Source organism: Dermacentor silvarum, chromosome 10 (assembly GCF_013339745.2).
Source record: "Dermacentor silvarum isolate Dsil-2018 chromosome 10, BIME_Dsil_1.4, whole genome shotgun sequence".
Classification (NCBI taxonomy): Eukaryota; Metazoa; Arthropoda; class Arachnida; order Ixodida; family Ixodidae; genus Dermacentor; species Dermacentor silvarum.
The window spans coordinates 28,856,729-28,874,369 of NC_051163.1; the positions used below are offsets into that span (position 1 = coordinate 28,856,729).

General features: G+C 47.0%; 1 protein-coding gene across 1 annotated transcript in view; it reads right to left on the bottom strand.

Moving 5' to 3' along the window:
• The window catches only part of LOC119431441 (otoferlin-like), a 391,721-nt gene that overhangs the window by 112,068 nt on the left and 262,012 nt on the right, over positions 1-17,641 (bottom strand).

Genomic DNA, 17,641 nt, shown 5'->3' on the forward strand with positions numbered 1-17,641 from the left:
GCGACAGCTCAGGTTACATTAATGATGAGATGCGAAGTGTTTTGCGAGGCACGCCGGCGCTTTGTCACCGAGACGCTCTGGCGTGAAATGGCCAGAGGTGTGATAAAATGCCGCGCGGCTACGGGTAGCTAATTCGGACGAAAATGCGACACGGCATTCAAAATGACCTCGGCCACGTGAACAGGAAACTCGAAACGGGAGTTTCAAAAGACACGCGCTAGGAATGACGCAATGTGGAACACTGGGTTTCTGATACCGGCCAAGAGAACGCCAGTTTTGTACCACAAGGGGCGCTTACGACAGTGACTATTTATTCTTCTTAATGCCAAAGCATTATATGCCCCATTACGAAAAATCCGGCGCCGTCGGAGGCGTGACCGAGCGATGGTACTAAAAACGGCTGACGGCGCAAAGCGTCACGAAATGACGTTAACTTTCCCAGGGAAGTTTCTGTAAACAAAGTAAATAAATGGGTATGAAAAGAAAATTTGGCACATTTAGGTCTCGGGGAGGGGGGGGGGGGGGGGATCGAAACGCGGGCCTCCGGCGTGCAAGAAGAGCACGCTTCACCGATGCCACGGCGGCTTCACGGTTGTGGCTTACTAAAGGTGTGTCGAGTGCGTGCGTCATTGCACCCGTGACGTCACAGCCACCTGGCTGACTTAAGGTTTCACCAAAGGGACTACAATGCTTTCGCATTCCCACACCTAAGCAGCCTTAAGTGTCTCTGCCGAATTTTGTCTTTTTTTTAAGCGACTAGCTCTGTTTCGGCAGGTCAGGGCAACAGACACGAGAAAACGCGCTACCAGGAATAATGGAATAAAAATATTGAAGGACGCTTAAGCTTCGGCTTTAAGAGTGTAACGCGATAGCGTTGTCGGAACCCGTTCGCATCGCATTTTTCTTTACGAGTAGGCTTCACTGCAACCCATACGTGGGAAAGCCAGCTTACAAAGACCAAGCTTACGCCGATCCCCTTAAAGTAGGCTTCCTTCTAAACACCAATGCATTGCTGGAAAGAAATTTGACAGGGGCAATATAAGCCGTCCTATATCAAAATGTGAAGGCCCTAGGACATTTTTTAATTATTTTATTGATTGTTTGCTGATGCCCCGAGGCGCGCGCGTGTCCAAAATTTAGAAAGGCTCGGTTTTCAACATTCCGCTCAATGTTGCCTAGAACCAAAGTACAGCGAAACACCATCCGAATTGGAGGACGCTTAAGCTTCGCCGTTAGGAGTGGAACGCGATAGCATTCAAAGATCCTTGGCTGCTTATCAGGCTTTTTTCTCGTATATTCAAATTACAATCCAACGCTATCAGGTCTGTAGGTTGTGGTTAAGCCGTACTTTACAATTTTTCTGACGAATTTTACTTTGAGAAGTTCAATATTTGTTCACTAACGCCTTGCCCCACGCGGAGGACCTGTGTGGTCGGGGTGGTTCGGGATGATGTGGTTTGCCTTGATTATTTCCGCCAGACGCGATGCTTAACGCCGACGCCGGATTTTCTCCGACAGTGGGCCCTTAATAATCTTTGTGCGAAGCGCACACACCCAGCTTCGGCTATGGTAAACTCGCCTCCTCCCGCGCCAACGGTAGCGACGCGCGGCGCGTCCGCAGCGAACGCCAAGAGCTCGCCCGAGAGACGCGCCGGCCACGTCGCCAGCTGCCGCCGCTACCTTGGAACGACTTCATGATCATTCTGCGCCCCAAATCAAATGCAGTTACAATCCAGCTGAAATCCTGCTCAAATCCAGCGCCTAATGTAGCTGCAATTCTGCTCAAGTCCTGCGCTTGAGTAGTTCAAGTCCAGCACTAATGCAGCTCCACTAGCGTGAATCCTTGGGAAGTGCGAAGCAGTGATGCGCACCACCCCCTTCGCAACAGTGGGCGCACCACGCCATCGCGTCTTCTTCACGGGACCGGCAGGGTGGTGGCGCCGTCTCTTGCGCTGCGCTGGCATCAGTCTGGCGTTTCGAAACCGGTTTTAACGAGTTTCTGCTAATTAATGCGCTTAATGCTTGATTATTCCTGTCTTTTAAATTATTCTGAATCGTGTTAGTTCATTTGGAACCGGTTTTGATTCTGCAGTTGTGGTAACCCTCTTTTCAGCACTTGTTTGTGAGCGTGATCACGACAGATCACACTCGACGTTGACGCTGACAGCCCGGGCCCCTAAAGTGCTCCGCACTTAATATGTAGTAGCCGGTGCTCTCGGCGGAGTTTGTGAGGAAGTACTGTCAATAGCGTTCCATTAGAACGGGAGTCGTCAGTACGGCCGCACGCAAAACACGCGCAGCATAGCGCATGTATTTTCGTCACGCGACGGGCAACTCACCGGTGAATATCAACATCGATGCGAGCCCACGGAAATGGACCCGAATAAGCAGATCTCGGCGCGTTTGTTTGATATTATCGGTGCATCAGCCATCGTCCTGCCACACGTCTTGCCTCGTTAGAGACACGAGGCGGTATACGAGATTCGTGAGCGCTGCCTCCACGGTTCTCGGTTGCGTGTTCGTGTCTATATCTAGAAAACAGAATAACGCAGACCGACAAACGATAAGCAAATAAAAGTGCTTGCCCCCCCCCCCCCTCCCCCTCCACCGCCTCCCTCGCCGTCTCATACTCATAGTTTCCTACAAAAATCGCTAGGGGGAACTCCGGTGCTGCGAGCATTCAGCTAATACGTGAATGATGGAAATGCATTACATAGATTAGTGCCATGTTCGTGCTTGTTACTGCATGCGTTCTTGAAAAGTTCTTTAAAACGCTTTATCTTTCTAAATTTCAAAAAGAAGGGGAAAGAAGAACTACACTTTCTCTCAATGAACAAAAGACAATCAGTCCTTGAGCACACGCATAACCATTTGCAAATCGTTCAATTTATAACACAATATCTTGTTAGAAACTATCGATTCGCGAAGTAACAATGCCGGTTGGAGCCAGAAGGGCTAAGTTCAGGCAAACTAGTGGAGTAGTTATGATTCACATGATAACGGAAGCGCCGTGCTAGCAGTTGCTGCAAACATTAGCAGCACTGTTCCTTCTACTAATTTTGATAGTAAACTGTATGCCTATACCTATATGCCTACAGTACAAATCCACCCGAGCAGTGCAGTTCCCAAATGTAACGTGAAGTACCTAACAGACATTACCTTTTTTTTTTTAAGTGCAGTCACGGCTTCGCTGAGAAATCCTATTTTAACCCTCTCTCATTAGGCTTTGCAGTTCGGGTCCGTTGAGTTCTAACCTAACAGTCAGAATTTCTTTTCGGGCAGGTTGGTATTGCTTGGCACATGGTAAAGAACCTAATACTTTGTCGGAAAAAAATTTTTGTCAGTGAAGAAATTGCGACACGTGATAGGTGCGGTAGTTGGGACAGCATGCGCCCGTCAATATAACTGATGTTATGTATCATGAACCAGTATTTTTTTTTCGAACACTTCTAGCAAAAAGTTTTTATGTCGTGATAAATATTCTAATTTCTAACCGAGAATTATATTCAAGTCAGTTTATACAAGGAGCCACAAGATTGTTCGGGTGCTTATGTTCGAGATATCGAGAATCTGATCATCATCATCATCATCAGCCTATATTTATGTCCACTGCAGGACGAAGGCCTCTCCCTGTGATCTCCAATTACCCCTGTCTTCGCTAGCTGATTCCAACTTGCGCCTGCAAATTTCCTAACTTCGTCACCCCACCTAGTTTTCTACCGTTCTCGACTGCACTTCCCTTCTCTTCGTATCCATGCTGTAACTCTAATGGTCCACCGGTTATCCATCCTACGCATTACATGGCCTGCCCAGCTCCGTTTTTTTTTATCTTAATGTCTATTTGAATATCGGCTATCCCCTTTTGTTCTCTGATCCACACCGCTCCCTTCCTGTCTCATAAGGTTAGGCCTAACATTTTTCGTTCCATCGCTCTCTGTGCGGTTCTTAACTGGTTCTCGAGCTTCTTTGTTAACCTCTAAGTTTCGGCCCCATATGTTAGCACCGGTAGAATGCAATGATTGTACACTTTTCAACGACAGTGGTAAGTTCCTAGTCAGGATTTGGCCATGCCTACCATATGCCCTCCAACCCAATGTTATTCTTCTGTAAATTTCTTTCTCATGGCCAGGGTCCCCTGTGAGTAATTGACCTAGATAAACGTACTCCTTTACAGACTCTAGAGGCTGACTGGCAATCCTGAATTCGTGTTCCCTTGCCAGGCTATTGAACATTACGTTTGGCATTGAACATTATCATCGAGAATGTACAATCAGCCAAATTTCTAGCAATACTGACACGTTCACTTGTTTATATTTCTCGGATGACCACGTTTCACTGTCTAACAAGTGTTATCGCTTAGCGCAGGACGCGCCTGCATGTAAAAGTTAAAGAAAGAGCGGAGCTCATCGGCATCTAGCTGGTCCTGGCCTTTTCGGGTTATGCTTTTCCGGAATTTATTGATTATTGATCGACTATTGATTAGCTATTGATTGGCTATCGATTGGCTATCGCAAGGTATTGGCCACGTATTTGGGCGCTAGGCAAGCACTACCAAGTGTTTCCCAGCATTTTCCGACATTTACTCATTATTGATTGATTATCTATTAGCTATTGATTGGCTATCGATTGGCTATCGCAAGGTGAAGCGAGGCGCAGCTGTGCGCAGTGACGTCATCGCTAGGCGAGTTTCTGCTAACGCTACGCGGGGGAACGAAAAGCTTAAACGGCTACGCTGTTAAAACGCTTACGGTAGTGACTTTTGAACCTACGACCCAACACTCAGAGGCCGAGTGTTCAATCTACTGGGCTAAACTTGGCCAAGCGTCTCAACGCACTCGCTTGCCCGCGAGACTCGAAGGAGCGCTCAGCGGCGTTCGATTGGACATTACTGCTTTCGCATTCGCACCTTAGGCGGAAACCTTAGGTGTCTATGTTGGCGGTGCCCTTGCGGTAACCTTACGGTGACCTTGGCGAAACTGCGCCGTGACGAAAAATGGCCGACGCCGCAAAGAGCAAGATAAACACCTCGGTAAATGTTCGGATTGACGTCACATTTCTCAGGGAGCGCGCTGCAAACAAAGTAAATTATTGGCTTCGAAAATAAAATTTGGTACAGTTCGTTCTGGGTGCGAATGGCACACGGGCCACCACGGTGCGAGACGAGCATGCTTCCCTTGATGCCACGGCTGCCTGGCACCATTTTACGGAAGCGTTTAGGTGCCGCCATATTGGGCTGATAATGCTTCTGTTTTTCTGTCTTTAACAACTCTGCTTACGAGTACTACAGTCGATTCGCAAGCATGAAAACAGTTGTATAAATGGGTTCAGCGTTTCGTGACCACGTTACGTGACTTGACTACTCATAAAACCAAGAAATTGTTTGTGTAACAGCCCAAGATGACGGCGCCCATGAATCGACTATAAAATCGTCTTATAAAGGTGTGCCTAGAGCGTGCCTGATTGCACACGTCACCTGGTCAGAGAGACGCGCTCGTTCCACAGCTCGCGCGTTCGTCGTCGTCTTCTTCCACAGCTGCCTCCGATGCCAGCGTGCCCATACTGCCCTTCCCTCTGCGAAGGCGCTGACGGCACTGGCCCACTACTGCAGTGGGTGCGCGGCGATTTCGGTGAGTTCTGTCGTGCGCTCCGATGCAATCAGGCTTTAGCCTTCACGTTTTACAATCGTGTAACGCTTGCTTAATTATTTTGTGTTCAGTCCCCGTCGGAATTCAGCCGCCGCGACCATGATCGAGCCCGCACCTTCGAGCTCCGCAGCGCTACGCCCTATAGCCATATAGGGCTACAGCGACGGCTTGAGAAAGGAGTTCATCAGCACGCGCGAGGTATCGTCAGAAATTTCTGTCAAGTATGAGGCCTCCTGGATAACAAACACGGGGCGTGTGCACTTCTGAAGAGAAGAAGCTTAGCAGACAACGCTTGCACCGAAGTGTGCGCGCAGTTTCGCCGTTCTCGCCGCTTCTCGCGGTGGTATAAGGAGCTGACACGGTCGACGCTCCGGCGATGTTGTTAAGAATCTGGCTGATTGCAATTCGAACCGATCAATTTTCTAACTGCCCATCATTCTTCTCCTGCCTCACAGGGGCCATAGCGTCGGCGCAAGCGTACACTACAGCTGCAGAGTTACACTCTACTGTTGCATCTAACTTATGCGCCAACGTATGACGACCACGGGACACGCATTAATTGCCTCGCATGAAGAACACCTAAATTACGCTGCGCATATCGTCTTCCGTGCTATTTTGCCATCATCACGGAACAGCACGGTGTCGCGTGTCCTTGGAAACCGGCGACAACGTTTTCTCCGAAACGCTCCCAATTTTCGACCTAGTTCGCCAACAAACAAACCTGTTCGCGAAACTTCCAGTTTCCGTACAACTCTCACACACGCGCACGTCATGTCAAAGTGCTTTATTTCTTAATTTTTTCGTCTTAATTTTTTTTGTGTGTGTGTCACGCCTCGCTACCCGAAACAGACTTTTGAAACTTCAAAGCGGGGTTGCTCGTGTTAAATATTTAGCCGGCAATAGCGTCAGGCCAAAGAAAAGAAAAAAATCTAAATAGTCCCGTAATACTCGTGCAAGCGTCGTAGGCGACGCCGCCCGTTGCTGGAGCATTACGACCATTTCGTTATTTGTTTTATTGAACAACATCCGTTCTGTCGGCGGGCTCCCCCTGCTTTCCCCAGGGGCCCGGCAACTGCGACGTGACGCTTCTGAGCGTCGTGTTGGTCCCTCGCTGAGAGACATTTATTGCTGCGCCCTGTTTTCGTGGTCACGCTGTCGTGCTTCGGCGTCAAGTCGTGACGCAGATCGTAGAGTTTTCTAATAAAATTACTAGAGGCAGCTCTAGCGCGGTGATCGTTGAGCTATTGTGTCCTAGTCTTCCTCTAACCGTGCCTAATCATGTCAAGTGACTTGTCTAACCTGCGTTGTCTTCGGGCTTGTTCCTCCAAACGTTCTTGCGGCTTTATTTGTTGCCTTTTTTTCTGTATTTATTGGTCGAAATTTTCCAGACAATCATTAAAATAATTGACAGTCACTTAAGTATCGTTACGTGATTTGAGTGCGAAAGCGTTATGACTTCTCTAAATAACTGGTTACGTCCAGGATACGTGATGTCATACGTTGTCACGTGTGCTTCATAACTCTACCTTAATTCAATTTGCTCTAATTTTCACTAACCTTACTCCACCTTAATCCACCTTGCTCTAATTTTTACCAACCTTACTCCACCTTAATCCACTTTGTATTCACCTTCATTCACTTTAATTCACCTTAATTCACTTTACTTCCACCTCAGGTCACCGTATTCTAAGCTCTTCTAACTTTATTTACTTTACTTCCCTCTAATTTACCTTCAATCACTTTGTTTCATTCATTCAATTCATTCACATTCGTTAGCAATAATTACTACTAATTAACTGGGTTATAGCATTTACTATCTTCTGTATTACCACCGACGTCATACAAGACGCTGATGACGTCACACTCATTTTTCGTGTCATTCGTTGCGGTCAACACCACCGGCTTTTCTGCCTCATGGGACCTGTTATGTTTTCGCATTAATAAAGAAATTAAACTTCTGGGCTTCATGTGCTAAAATCACTATGTTACCCTGGTGCGCACCGAAATGGGGGACTCCGGATTAATTTTGACCTCCTGCGGTTGTTTAACGAGCTTCCTGACAACCATATCTTTTTAAACGTATGCAGGCAATAAGACTCCGCGCGCACGCGTAATTATGGACAATCGTTGCATTTATAACGCAACATTCTGTTGAATATGATCAATTTTCGAAATCGCAACGCCGTTTGAATTCGAAACCATGAGGACAAAGCGTAGGCCAATCTATGTGTTAACCATCATTCAAACACTGGTTGAACCGCCTTGCTTGCAGCTATAGCGTGGACACTAGCCCTAGATATCCCTCTAGTAATTTTTGTAGGAAGCTATTGCGTAGTCGAGTAAATTGTGAATCGTCACAAACGCCTTGAATTTCCCTTGAATACAACGAAGCGCCTTGCTTCGCTTACACGTCTGTGAACGTCTATATGACTATGAAGACGCTTCTGAGTACAAACACGTCTGTGAAGACATGTGTACACAGGTACAATTTCTGTAAAGACCGCATCGTGTTACGCTCTAAATTTGCGAAGTATTTTGAATTTTATAAATACCTTTCTTGTTTTTTTTTTGTTTTTTTTTTCATTTCATCGCCGTCAGTGTGGCCAATCCCTCTCGCGGGTATGAGCCGTGTTCTCGGGCCGCCGCCGCCGCCACCACCGTCACAACAACAACGGCGGACGACTATATTAATAACAACAACATCTTGAGGTTGAGGTCAGACAGAGCTTGTTTTTGAGGTCAGACAGAGCCGGGGGAACCGAAGAAGGTTGCTAATTTGTTCCACTGTTCTTTTTTTTTTTTTGCGCTATAACGAACTATTATTCGAGGTGAGCATCCCTTCCGATGCCTGGCAGCTCTCGTAGTTTCCGCGCCATCTACTCAAAAGACGTTCCGCTGTTGCCGACTCAGCTCGGCGCCGGCGTGACTCTCATCGCCGCAGGCGGCGTTGTTGCCTAACTAACCCAGTTACTGAATGCATCCCAGCGGACCGCGTCCCACCTTTCTCTTGGCTGCACCTCTGCAGCTCTTGCTTGTTTACTCAACGAGCACGGCGGCACTGGTGCGGGCACAAAGGCGCGAGCATGCGCAAGAGTGGCCGACGTGTCGGGGGAAATGGCCGCGCGTGCCTCCGGCAGTATTTACAAGGGGGGGAGGGGTGCTTTTGTGTGCGTGGCCTCTGCTTTTGCGCACTTTTGTGCGCGCTGTGTGTATGGAGTAGCGGGACATCAGTTAACGGGTGCGCCAGCAAGAGAGAAATTTTGTGAGTTAGTGAGTGAGTAAGCGCGAGCTAGTGAATTATATATGAGTGAGTGAATGTGGTGCGTGATAGACTGATTTACGAGTGAAATTAACGTATAATTAGCAGCTCTGGTGCTTGTTTATTGATTCAGTGTCTCTAGATGACTGCGTGAGAAGAATAGGGGGAACAGGGAGACTCGATATTTTTGTTGGTTACAACTACATGAAGACCATAGGGCTCCCAACCCCAAATTCGACTGACGACTTCGACTGACGCAGTGAACGTAGGCTGACTTGCGCGTGCGGCGCACATTGTACTTTCTCGCGTATGTTTGACAGCGCGCGCTTGATCGGTAATATTTCTGCAGAAGCAAGTTGCAAGCAGTAGACCACTTTAACACAGGTGCATATATGATTGGTAGTCCACTTTTCAAAATAATACCGGCCGTACTGTGTAGCATCCTCAACCCGCGCGTTGTGTTGCGAGAGGGTGGCAGTGGCGCTTTGAATCTCTTTGGCTCTCGCGGTCGTTCTTTAATGCCGATGCAACATGGGCACTTTCGCTCGAGATCAAGCCTCATACGGATCAAAATTTTTGGTCGCGATCAAGAATGGCAGCTGTTGCACAGTTCAACAATCCGCAGCATTACGACAGTCCGTGATCACAATCTACTGAATCCGGATCATGCAACATTGTGGTCAACAGTGCCCGTGTAGAAGCACCCGATCCGGATTGGACTCGACAGCGCTCGAAAGTGCATAAACGAATGGGATATAAATTTATCATGCGTTTAGACATCTCTGGGACGTCACACTCATGTCGCGCGACGCGATAGTACAATCGTCTCCCTTTACTTGTGAGGCGGCTTTCCACACAAGTTTCTTCGCAGTTTCTTTATTCTTTGACGAATTATTTACCTCTACATTGATGTAGCATCACATCACGCCAATCACTGCACCTGCGCGAAGCTGCCGCTCCTGCAGACGTTCAGCTGTGGTACCCAGTGGAGGCTGCTACCACCAGTGTCCATTTTAATAATGGACCCCAGTTACATGCAAGAGCCCCTTCGACTAACTGGGCGACACGGATAAATATGTCGCGTGTGGTAACATTAAATAAATTGGCATGCGAAAGCGATTAAGCGCGACTTGATCCTGCCAACGACAGCAGTGGTACTGCTGCACACAACACGACCACGCAAACGCGCTGCCTCGCGACTTTTTCATTTGCTCCCGCGAGCAGCGCTGTTCAGCAGCGTCCATAGCGCCACGTAGCCCAGGTTGGAAAGTCTATAGCCAATGAAAACCGGGAATTCGTAGGACGAAATTAACCCGATCAATGTGCTTGGTAGGGCGCTTTAGCGTTTTACATACTGGCGCTTCGTAACTGACAATTAAGTCTCTCCTGCGCTCACAAGACCGCTTGTCGCGCAGCCGTAGGCATCGCATACATCATACCGTATACTACACCGTATGAGCTACGTGCACATGACACATTAGACAGATCACTAAAACTCACTGTTGCGTTTTATCTTCGCCTAATGCTGTCTTCTTACCCTGCCTGCCTGCCTCTCCATCTCTGTTTTCCCAAGTTGTAGAACAGGTGGCCGGAGACAAGCCTTCTTTTCTTTTTTTTTATGACCTGATAGAAGATGTTGACGCGAAAATACAGCGCCTACTTCTCCTTACCTCTTGAACTGGTGGCAAAGTTGCGTACACACTCGCCGTGCCGACCTCTACCCCGTTTCTAATAACCTCTTCCTCCATCGAATTGTTGCGAAACCGAGCGTATAGGAGGTATTGACCTCCTGCGCGCACGTGCGCGCGTGGCTCTTAGCACAGGCGCGGCAGTCGAATTTCAGCCTCTATATCCAGCCAAGCGCTGTGGCACGAACCTCCCTTTCTAGCGCCCAATGAAAAAAAAAAAAAAAAAAAGAAGAAGATCTCAACAACGACGACAACCAGAGTAATAAATTACGGCCGAGACCCGTACGTGCTATACGTATAGACGAGAAAATGAGGCAGCGTGTGTTTCAGGTAAGCTTATTCGAGAGTGTGGCGGCTCTTTTCACCCGCGAGAAACATGAGAGCATCGTTTACTAAGGGTACATGTGTGCAGTTGATATGGGGGGCGCAGGTGTTGCGCGTTCCGTCGAGTGCGTTGTCGGAGCAAGATGTTCGTTTTCGCTGACTTCGCGGTTCATAAGTGGACGCGCTGCTTTAATGGAAGCTATAGAGAATGATAGCGCATGCGTCGTGTCATTTCTTCCGTCCGTGTGTTACTTTCGCTGCTTCCTTGCAACGTGTCCTTAATGGAATCTCTGTATGCACACGGGTAGAACAAAAGAATGAATCCTAGTAAAGACAGTTCGAGACCATTGCACCAAACGAGTGGTAAGGTATGCTGCAGTGTGGGAAACATGCTACGCAACTGCGGCCAATGCATAGGTTCACTTATCAGCCTAAAGGACAAATGTATAGAAGCTGGCAAGCAAGCAAGTTTGCGAGGAAGGAAGCAAGAAATAACCACTTGGCGCAGCAATGAATAGAGTGCGGCTGAAATCCAGTCCTCACTGGTTTCGCCATCATATACTGTTTCGAGATCGGAGCGCAAGGTTGATTATTCAAGCTTTAGGCGTTGAAATGAGCAGCGATACATGCGCAAATCATCTGTCTCAATCGAAGCCAGATATGTGTGTTTTGTTTCATTACAGAAATAAAAAATGCATCTTTCCGATTATTCAATACCACAAGTGTACTAATAACGACACGGAAAACGGTTTAGACTTACAGGTATACTTGAATATTCATTTGAACGCAAAATCAAGTGTTCCTTGTCATATCGTCGCATTGTAATAGGAACTACTTGTTGCAGAGGGTACCTAATAGCGCGACGAAGATGCAAATACTTTAATAAGAGGGAGCAGGAAGGAACAAAGCGAGCGCGGGCACTAATTAGCATCCTCTCTGTTCCTTCCTACTCCCTTCTATTAAACTCTTTGTTTCCACGCCGCGCTAATATGGATTCTTCTATAGACTTCAATCAACTCTCCCAGCAACATATTCTACTTCCTATTTAAACTGAAATCGACGTGGTAATCATTCTGTAATGTGTATACAAAGTGTGCAATTAAATTAGTTATGCTTTACGCGTCGGCACACGCTTCGACGGGCAAAAGATATTTCCTGAGCGAGAAACCATAGAAAGCTGAAAGGCAGGGCAATTATTCCGAACGAACAAAGATTCAGGTTAACTACCCTACATTGAGGGGGTGGGGGAACGTGAAAAGATAAGAATAGAACAGAGAAGAGATGGACAAGCACCGGCATGGCAATCAGAACCGGTCACGATCCCCACAGACATCCACAGCACACGCTAAAGAGCCGCACAGGGCTTTAGTATTTAGGGCTTAAGTATTTTCCGCAGATTGATTGCCCGTAAGGATTGTAGCAGAGCCTTCCAATAGCATTTTACTCCCGAAAACAGCGCTTTATACAGTTCAGAGTGGTCACATGCATGTCACGCTGAAATTTATGAATTTCCGTGCCCATGAGTGCAATGCTATTGGAAGTTAGCAGTACTGTCTTGTGTACCCTTTCGTTTCTCCCATGTACTTGTGCTAAACAAGCTTTTTTCTTAGTAATAGCATACCAACAAGCCCAAACTTGGGCTTGTTGGTATGCCATTACCACAAGCGTCCACTTGGGATGTGAATGCCGAACTAAGAGTCCAAAAGGTGCAGTCGGTGCTTTCGAAAACTCGTGGTGTTCCACGCGTATACAGCGTGATATCTCGCGAAAGCATGAAATCTCGCGCAGGTAATGCTAATCGCATTTACGTCGACATTCATCACTAAAGAGATTCTGCCTGAATTTTCTTGCTTATACATTCGTTTAAGTGGAAAGTTTTCACATTTTTTAAAGTTTCATATTAAAACCAAATATCGTGAGACCATTCGCGATGTTGTTCGCTGTTGGATGACCCTGATAACGCAGAATTACGGCCACTTCGTCGCGCAGTGATTGCGTAAGGCAGTTTCGAGTAGATTCTAAAAAAAAGACTAAAATAAAGTAGGGGCTTTCAAAACCTCGCTTCAACGTTACGAACCTTTTGGATGTTGGCTTCAACGTGAGTGGGCCTTACGTAAGCATGACTGCGATCAGATGTTTTACGAAATGGCGGCTAAGTAATGCAGTTTCCGTAATTAAGCCACCTTCTGAACTGAAATGAAGTGAGTTAATTTGCAGCCTACGCCTGACGTGCTACCAGAGCTTCTCAAGATATGAAGTATATCATGTGTTCTTAGGCTATGCGGGTGTCTTGCACGATTCATTTCATTACGTGCACCTTATCACTTGTTTGTGACGCAAACAAACTTGCTTGCTTTTGTGCGTTTACATGCCATGATGCTCGAACCACTCGGAACATCGTTATATATTTATGTGCGTTTGCGTTTAAACGACACTGTGCTGATTTAGACGCCTACGGAAATTTAAAGGCCGTCTACTTTGGGAGCAGGCTGGCTTTAGTATTCTATGGGGACCTGCGTTGCAACGTAAAGTTCGATAATTTTTTTTCATGATGGGATAACTAAACATCTAAATTTCTCATGAAGGGCATGGTGGCTTCTCCGAATAACCGAACTACGGTAGCAGAATTGAGCTGTCTGCAACGGGCACACCTAATAATTTTGAACAGCTTATTTAAAACACGCCGTATAGTATTAAAGCGCTAAACTTAGCACACTGCTCGTCAGAGAACATTAAATTGCAGCGTTCAAAATATACAGGCCTTACGAGTGAAGAAAAGACACATTTGTCCGATCTAACCTTTCTTGAAGCGTAAACTGGCGTCTGAAGACGGCGCAAATACGCTAAAGAGCAAAAGAAGTGATTGATCGTCCTGGCGATCAGCGCCGAGACCGATGGCTCGTTTAGGCGCTCAGCCTATTCCTAAATAGGGATTTCCCTTTGGCGTCCCCAGACGCCCTCCTATTAGAAAGGGGATTCCCCATCTCCACCCGCTGCTCGCGGCAAATCCCTAGAGAAGGATTTCAATTGACGTTCTGTCTTCCTAATCGCGCTGAGCGCTACAAGGAGAGTTTTACTGCGAGAAACGACGCGAGTGTGTCTCTTCGATTAAAAGAAAACGTCTAGAAAGGATCATCGCAACAGCTATGTCAGCACAGACTAATTTTAACCTCCCCCGCTAGCGGCTTGATAACGCTCACGTAGGATGAATTGAGGGACGTAATTGGATGATCCTGCAGGAAATGTGATCAGCGACGAGAGGAAGGACACCAGAGAAGTGTCGCCAGTACCGTAATGTCCAACGTATCTCATCTGCTACGCCGAGTTTGGTGCCTGAAAATGCTGATTTCAGTGCGCGAAATTGAATGTAAAGTTCGTAGTTGCGTTTTCGAAATGCTGGATGGAACTTCGGACTGCGAATAGTTCAACAAGCTATTCACAACCGATTCAATTACTAAACTAACTCATTTTTACCCAAATAGTATTTCAATGTTTTTGAAAGCGAACCTTTTCTTTCCGGGGTTCGGCATTAGTTGTCGTTTCCTCGTCGGATATACTTGTAGATATACATCATCATCATCATCATCATCATCATCATCATCATCATCATCATCATCATCATCATCATCATGCTATATTTATGCACACTGCAGGACGAAGGCCTCTCCCAGCAATCTCCTACGTACCCTGTCTTGCGCTAGGCTTATTGCAACTTGCGCCTATAGAAATTTTCTAATTTCATCACTCCACCTAATTTTCTGCTGTCCTCGACTGTACTTCCGTTGGTGACCCCCCTGTAACTGTAATGGTCCACCAGTTATGTGGCCTACGCATTCCATGACCTGTCCCGCTTTATTCCTTACTCGTAATATCAACTAAGATGTCGGTTATCCCTTTTTGCTCTCTGAACCACACCGTTCCTGTCTTGTCTCTTAACGTTACGCCTAATGTACTAAGTACTTTTCAATACCCTTCTAAACATTGTGAGAAATTAACGTAAGCTGCAAATTACACCAAATTTGTGTGCCTAAGTGCTCTAACGGATGCAGTTGAGAGAACTGCGAAATGTGTTTTTTTTTTTTGTGTGTGTGTCTGTGCGGAGTTACGAGTTTCTAACCTTCGTGCCTTCAATTTTCTATACTTTACCAATTTTCGGCAATTTTCGTAAAAATTATGAGGTCCTAAATCAAAATTCGCCTTCTTACCCGCACTAGAAGCTCACTTTCCTTCTCAAATACAAAAAAAAAAAACACCGCACAGATGGTTAGTCAGCGAGGCTGAAACGTGCGGCCCCGGTGTTTAGAAGTGGTTTAATCCTGTATTGAAGCGTTTCTCAATTATTGGTTACATGTTTGTGTTTCTAGTGGAACGCAAGCGCCAGTGCATGGTGGGCGGATGCTGCTAACCACGACGCCGAGCTAACTGGAGATATCGAACGCATGCGACAACGGCGAGCCGAGGAGCCGGCGTTGCGGACACAGCAGGTACGACGCAGAGAACGACGTCACTAACGGCGCTGCCAATGGCGTGCGCGCTTGGGTGCGACGTAGAGAACGACGTAACTGACGGCGCAGCCAATGGAGACGTTTATCGAAACATGGGTCGAACGGTTTTTCGCTTCGCCTAGCCATATACAGCTCTCGCTGTAAAAAGAAAGATCATAAAAATCGGCCAAGGAGTTATTTCTGTGTTTTACGTGTACTTGAATAGGCGGCATCGGAGGTGGGTCCGAGCTAAAGCTTCCTCTAAACAAAGAATTTCCCCCGCGCCTCACTGTTTGTAGTTCGTTGTGTTTGTAGTTGTAGTTGTTTGTTTGTAGTACTGTTCCTGCTAAGAAAACATTTATCCTTTAGGATCTCCTTGTTGTTCTCGTCGATTACAAAGAGGGCAGGCAGAGCTGCACACAACGGTGCTATCGCCTGCACCAAGCACATCTGAAATCGATTATGAATCGGGCCAATTTTTGACCCTAAAGTGGGATACATTCAAGAAACGCGCCGGTTCAGAATTCAACCACCCTAATTTTTGTTTTCTGCTTTCGTTTTCTTCGTCGTGATTTTTTTCTCCGCTAAACACTCGTCACGTGTCGATTTTGACCTTTTCACGTAGTTAACGCTTTTTTCGGCACGAGAAATAAACGTGGGAACGGGAGTTGCCTTTTATTCATCGCCGTTTAGAACGCCGAATGCAAATCCCGTTTCCCTTATTTCTGCCAGTGGGACGTAATCTGCGACAAGCAGATTTCAGTCGTAGGTTCGCAAGTCAACGAGCGCTTTGCTATACAACAGCTGAAAGAAATAGAATCAGCATTCACGAACGTTTCGTGCGTAGAGGATTTCTCGTTTTCACCCGCATTTTAACAAACCACGGCCTCGATCCAAAGTTCTTTATCGGCAACTTAAGGATGATGATGATGATGATGGTGGTGGTGGTGGTGGTGGTAATGATGATGATGATAGCACTCCTTTTTAAATAGGAGGGGGCGCTTGCCACCAGGCTTGTCGCATTGATCTTTCTAGTGTATCTGAATATCGAAATGCTTTTGTGCGCAGGGCTACCTTATTCAATATAGAAAGTTTTCTTCAACGCCTGTCTTCCTTTCCTTTGGAACATTGATCACCCAGGCGTCCCCTTTACTTGTCTCCACCACGGTGTAATTTATATTTCCCCTACTGTCCATAACCTTAAAACGCCCGGTCGCGAGCAGGCTATAGCCGTATTTCCACATTTTTCGCCCAGGGTGGGTACAGTGAAATTTTACCAGAACATGCTCAATCGCACCTGAACCGTTTCCGCAAGCAATATATGCACAAATCCACGCCACCTAAAACGTTCTTGCTTTAGCTAAGCGTCCTCAGATAACCTACTCTGGGTTCGAATACGTGATTATTGTACATGATGGATCGCTAATGGCCCACTCTGTATCAATGCGTCGACGAATCGTCACAGCTAGCCCGCATGGGCATTATAAAAATATATCTGCTTTGTTTCATTAAGTTATTAATGTCTGTGACGATCTCGTCTCTGTTCATTTAGCTTGTTCATGCCGCGATGTCTGTTATAATTGCGCAGTGAAACGAACGAACGTATTGCGTGTGACAACTGCAGCTGCGAGGAGGCAACCGAGCATCTTCTCTATGACCTCCCTCGCGACAGCGTGCATAAGGAAGGAGTTCTCAACTTCGCCTGATAGACTGAGTGATCGCCACCTTGTCGGAAGAGAGTTCCAGGACCGCCAGTCCAGAACAGCCTCACCGCAGAAGACAGTTAAACACTCTAAACATGTCGCTCCACTTCCTGAAGACATAGGGGCCGTCTGATACAGGACGTGTGGATTGCGCGAAGAATTGGTGCAAGCGGCATAGCGATCATGTATACACATTTTCTGTTTCTCTCTCTGTTTAGTTTGATAGCAGTCATACGGTATGGGCACAAAAGGCAAATTTTTGCCGTCCCCGGTATTCAGGCGGTCCAGTAATTCCGGTAGTCCGTGTGAGTATTCCGGTAGTCCAAGTTTGAGGATAACGAGGGGCGCGCGCCGTATGCTGCGGGTGCGAGGGTGAGCCGAGAAGCATGGTTGCATGGTGGCTTGGTACGCGCCGTCTTCCCGCGCCCCCTGTGTTGGAGGTCATCTCCGGCAAGTGCAAGAGCTAAGGGCGAGCCGGGATGACTGGTGGCGGCTTCACGTACACTGTGTTCCTACGCATCTATAGTACTGGAGGTAG